This window comes from Nanorana parkeri, unplaced genomic scaffold (assembly GCF_000935625.1).
Source record: "Nanorana parkeri isolate BGI_ZX_2015 unplaced genomic scaffold, ASM93562v1 scaffold201, whole genome shotgun sequence".
Classification (NCBI taxonomy): domain Eukaryota; kingdom Metazoa; phylum Chordata; class Amphibia; order Anura; family Dicroglossidae; genus Nanorana; species Nanorana parkeri.
Window position 1 is genome coordinate 1,750,901 of NW_017306469.1, and position 6,007 is coordinate 1,756,907.

The window sequence follows — 6,007 nt, forward strand, 5'->3', positions numbered from 1 at the left end:
TCACAGATGGGTATATATATATATTTTTTTTTTTCATGCAGCATGCAGTACTTTTCCTCAGCACAGCAGGCAGCGGCGGGGTGCAACTGTATTGCACCGCACTGTGCCCATAGAATTTAATGAAATGTCACCAGTGACATTTCAATAAAGTTCTAACAAAAAAAGGTAAATGGTGCGATGCTTTGGCGCATCAGCACTGTGCCAGTTAACCCACACCAGCGGCTGTCTGTTGTAGCACAGCCGCTGGTGTGAATGCACCCTAAAGAATCGATATTCCAAAAATGATTGGTTAAACCCAGAATAGTTTTTTTTTTACCAATGCTTTTCCTTTGTACTGGCTTTTCAAGATAATTAAGAGATACAATGTTAAGACACTGATATAAAGGCATGATTCACCCTTCTTGACCACGCACTAATCCTTTACCCCCCTTCCCCTTCCTTCTCTCCCCTTCTTTCCTTCTCTCCTGTGTTCTGTGTGTCTTTGTACCCCCCTGTTGTCCACTTGTCTCGGGGTGTCCTGTGTTGATTGTTATGTCCGTATTGTAAGGCGGCTCTAAGTAGGGCGCAACACCTGATGAGTAGGGTGCCTGGAATCTCGCAGGGCCTTCCTTGGTTACTTTGATGATGGAGTCCCAGATGCGGGCCAGACTCCATAACGTTGACCTCATTGCAGTGGAGAGCTTTAGCAGTCTGGAATCCCCACGCCGGGGACAGGACTTGGAGCGGAGGTACGGCTTGTATCTGGGCACAATGTCATGTACGTTTCTGAGGTGGTTGTTATAGTCTACAGCTCTGCTACCATTACCAAATTCGCCCTTCTGATGTTGCCTTTGTATGTCATTTTGCTTTGTATGCTGTTTATTTTTTACGTTTGGGAAAAATCAATAAACATTATTTCTGCAAAAAAGAGATACAATGAAGGTTTTAGTGCAGAATAATACTTTTAGTAGATAAATAAAACCTTTTCATAGATATCTGTACATTAGACCAAAATAAAAAAAGGGACAACAGAGGAGGAAAGAGGCACAGGGACCACGTGAGGGACCTTTGGGAGGTGTGTTGTTTGTAGGTGTTATGGACCATGCCGTCAGTTGGGAATATCATTCATTAAAAGTAAGAAAGGGTAAATCTCTCTAACAGACACACAGACAATAATAAAAAACTGGCAGAGATTGTAACCCCTCACCATTCTAATCAAAACTAATTTAAAAAAAAGCTTTGGCTTTGATACACTTTAATTATTTTGGGTGTATGGTATTCTAGAAAACATAGATTAAAAAAATAAATGACATTGTACATATAAAGGACCTCATGGCCTCTCTGAACCATCAAGAGGAGAAATTCAGGCAGACATGGTACTACTAGATAGAATACACCTTCTTCCAAGAATACAGAGCTCTCCTGTCAAATGAGGGATCTTGTTCAGCCCTGTGATGATTATAACACATATCCCCCTCTCTACCCCTGGTGCATCCATACTATACTTTCTCTTACTTTCCTTGCCCCTACCACCCCCCACGCTGTCTTCTGTCTCCCTACCCCTCATGATGACTCTCTAGTCTATACCATTACAATTTGTTGTGAACTACAAGTCTGAACCTACCTGTTCTTGCTTGCTCTGGCCCACAGGCCGTATGTTCTAGGAGCAGTACTTTGTAGACCTAACCATTTATTCAGTGGTAAGCCACAAGAGGCCTCATATCTAATGTAATATCATGCTACATTTGTGGAATATGCTGAGCACCAATCCTTGTCTGTACAAAATAAAGAATTAAACAAAAAAAAAAAAACAGATTACAGGTAAATTGGCAGGACTTTTGACACAATTGCGACATTTTCTGGACAGCACTGACAGTTCATTGGTTTTAAATGATGTCTGTGGTTGTTCTTTAATAGTAATTTATCTGTGGCAACACTACTATTACACATTGCTTCTGTTAAATATATCTGCGTTTACAGTCAAAGCTCAAATAACTCACTGCCTGCTCTACTACTTTGAGCGGTGCCTCACTCTGCAAATATAGCACTGGCATTCTTGCTATTTCTAACACACATCAAAAGCTACTGTGTTCCCCACTGACCAATCCTGTGCAGTGTGGGCATTGGCAGAATTCTTCCAGGCTTCTTTGAAGACCTGACTTCATAAAGCACTTTGGTCACCAGAGGGCGAGCTGAGTACAGCCCATTTTGTACAGCAGATTAGTGTAAGTACTAATTATTGCACACAGCAAGCATCGGCCAGGGCATTCGGAAGCTGACATAAGTGATCTCTTCTAGCTTCTTGAAGTAGTAATGCCACTAACTCACTCATCTGAAGCTAAGTCTGAGCAATTGGATTAAACAGGCACACTGGAAGATAACCAATTTGTATTCCGCACAATATAGCTTGTATCCATGTGAGGGCACATTTAAGCATCAAAGTCTTTTTATTTTAGAAAAAGTCACCAGTCCATGACCATCCCCTGGATCACAATACATGGGGAAGCAATTCTGATAAAGGATTATACTTTGTAAAAGAACAGTGATGCTATTATCTTTTTATTTTATTGATACTATTTAAAATAAAAAGTGATGTTAACACTATAAACGCATGCAGATTTTTAGTGCTCATACTGAGGTAAGGATTATACTCCTGTCCCCTGGCATAGCCACCACGAAAAAGGTTTCAAAACTCATTTGAAATAAGAACTCCAGGTTTTTGTAAAGCAAAACTCCAGGCAGCAAATAAAATCAGTGAACAGTAAATACTATTCTAGTAAAAGTCTACAGAATGCTAGGCTTGACAAGTGGAACGCTAAGCATTAATATAGCCTCAGACTCAGAAGCATTCAGAACCATCAGATTTTACAGAGCAAAGTAACAAGCTGCACACCAGGACTGAAACTGGAGCCATTAAAGTGACACTAAACTTAGGAGTTAAATCTGAAAAATGCTTTCAAGTATTAACAAAACTGTAGCTTATTTGTGTATCATTCGGCTGTAGATCCTCAAATCATCTCTGAATTGGTGCTGACACTGTCCTTCCTTCTGGAGGGTGGCTACTTTTGTTCCCTATGGTCCCTGTGTGTGTTGTAAAGTAGCCACCGCTCCAAGCTTGTTCCTGTGATGGACTACATTCTCATGTTTAGTTTACAAATTTGTATTGAGATTGTAGTCCATTATGGGAACGAGCTTGGAGCGGTGTCTACTTTACAGCACACACAGGGACCATGGGGAACAAAAGTAGCCACCCTCCAGGAGGAAGGACAGTGTTAGCATCCATTCAGATATATACAAGGGGGATTTAATGGTGCCAGTGACAAGAGCCGTAAATTGTTAACTTAAAAACATAACTTTATTTAATTACAACATTAAAAGACCATACATAATACATCATTCCTTAAAAAGTGAAGTTGCTTCATATTAGAATATCATATTATAATCCTCCATCGAACACGCCCTGAACTATATACAGGTCAATTAACAAAGTGATAGGATTTATATAGATTATGTCAGGGCTCAAAATTTCAGTTCCTGAGCTACTAGCCAGGCCTTCGAAGTTACTCGCCACCAGTTGCCCTGCATAACACAAACAAACACACACAGGGCACAACGCGCGCACAACACACATACAGCCACAGCACAACGCACAGGACATTACACATACAGCCACAGCACAACGCACAGAGCATTACACATACACATTTAATCTGAAATACATTTTTAGTATTCGCACATGTCTAATAATATGCGTGTGAGAGGGGGCAGGGGGCAGTTTTTACTTTTTTTAAATAATTTTTTATAATTTATTATGTCATATATACAGCATGGCATCGATACTTAGTTGTACGTGAGGGTGGTTCACACTTTCTACGCATTTTGCACTCACCGCACTTCTTCAGTAGGAGCAAGTCAATTTAGAAGCAATTCTAAAAATGCTTATCTGAAGAGGAGTGGCAGGCCCCAAGACTCACATGTCAAGCCAACCCCACCAGTGACATGCAACCCCATCAATGGGAGAACCAGCTGGATGTATGAATGTAGATCCCTGGAAATCAATCCAACCCAAAATGCGAATGCATGGAGATTAAGTCTGATATGTGTGGAGCTCCCAGCCAGAAGCCAAGACACAATACATGCCAATCCACAGGCCAGCAATGTCCACCTGCTGTCAGGATGCAGATCTGAACCCAGGGCCTCTGCTGTGTCTGGTGGTGGCTCTACCTGCTGAGCCACTCTGAAACCTTGGATAGATCCTTGCCTGCTCTCATGTGTAATCCCCATGTAATCCTAGTTTCTGCTGAACTCTGAACTCCTTGCTCCTCCCTTGAACTTCCTATTTTAGCCATGCCTCTGCACTTACTGTTTGCCAGATTATTGTGCTCCTGCCAATATCTTGCTTCCTGCTCCCTTTGTGATACAATCTGCTCATACTGCTACCAGTGTACTGACCTTTGGCTGCTGATTCACCGACTACTCTCATCGTCTTCTGCTTCATACCTGATACTTTTGGCTACTGGCCTCGGCTTGTTCGCTGACTACGCTTCTGCCTGCTCCTATACTACTACCATCTGCTTGTGTACCAAACTCGGCCTGTTATACCACTAATTTGCCTGCTGTTTCAGCCACTGGACTCTGAGCCTGATCCCAGATCGTGACACCTGCACTTCAGATCCCCCTCGCCACCGACCACAAGGCTGCCCCAGCTGCTGCATCTGAGGTCTTTTAAAGTTTAATGCATCAAAAAATTGTAACTGGGCCCTCAAGCAAACTGAGAAAGCATTAAAGCTGAACTCCGGGATAAGCATGTGTTGTCTATATACCAGACATCACAAGTCTCCCGGACTTTCCGGGAGTCTCCCGCTATTTGATAGGGGCTCCCGGACGCTCACTAGTTCTGCTGAGTGTAAATAAAGTTTTTAGCTGTAAGGGAAAAAAAAGATCGTGCCTGCAGATCCTGTAACAGTGGCTGGTCAGTGGTAGGGGTTTAGGCACGGCAGGGCAGCCTGTGATTGTCTGGAGACAAAAGTCCCTGAGCTAGCTCTGCAGACACCTTGTGATGAGTGCCAAGGGGGAGCCGATAGAAGACGCCTGTGGAGGGTGAGTGGCACACTTCCTAGTCTTGTCATATACTGTAGTGTTAATAATCACAGTTTTGCAGGTTGGGATGTCTGATATACAAGCGTCTAACTAAACTCTTATTGGATCGGCTTCAGGAAGCTAGGCGAAGGGTAGCAGCAAACACTTTGTTGTACTGGATATGAAGGTCACCTTTTAGGGGAAAAGTACATATGATGCCATCTACAAATGCTATCTGCCTGCCTGTTTTGCACTTTTACATTTTCTGAGTCTCTGACCCTGAAGAAGCCATAGAGAAGTCAGAACTCCTGATCTGAACACTTGTTCTCGGTCATTGACTCAGAAAGCAAAGAAGCAATTAGATCAATTTGTCAGCCAGGCAACTAGCATTTTTAGAAGGAGATCGGCAATGCTCCTTGTCTTTTTCTTGCAGGGTGCCTTTAATCTCTTATCTAAATGCAGGAGCCATAAACACTAGTACAGATAAATCATACAAATGCTGCAAAAAGATTTATAACAAGTTGAATGTGATCTCCTATAGCCGAGTTCACATTTGAGAGGTAAGTCTAAGGATAATTCATTTCCTGGTGTTTTTCTTTGAACAGATAAAAATAAAAAGTTAACATTTTGTTCTCACTGAATTACAAATACTGAAGAAAGGCCATAGGCGTAATTAGTTTCCAGTTAGCTGCTATGTAAACAGTAATGCCTACCTACTGCTTCATATTATATGAAAAATTATAAACTTTGTTGTTTTGTTCCCTGACATTTATATAGCACTGACGCATACCACAGTCCCTTATGATCCATTTCCTTCATTGACATCAGCAGAGCTTACTCCGTAGGTAAGAGCAAATTAACCTGCCAATACCCACTGCAGATTCTGGGCAGGACTGCTACAATTATTATCCCCAACGTAAGTAATCAAACTATGAATAGAAAAGGAAAA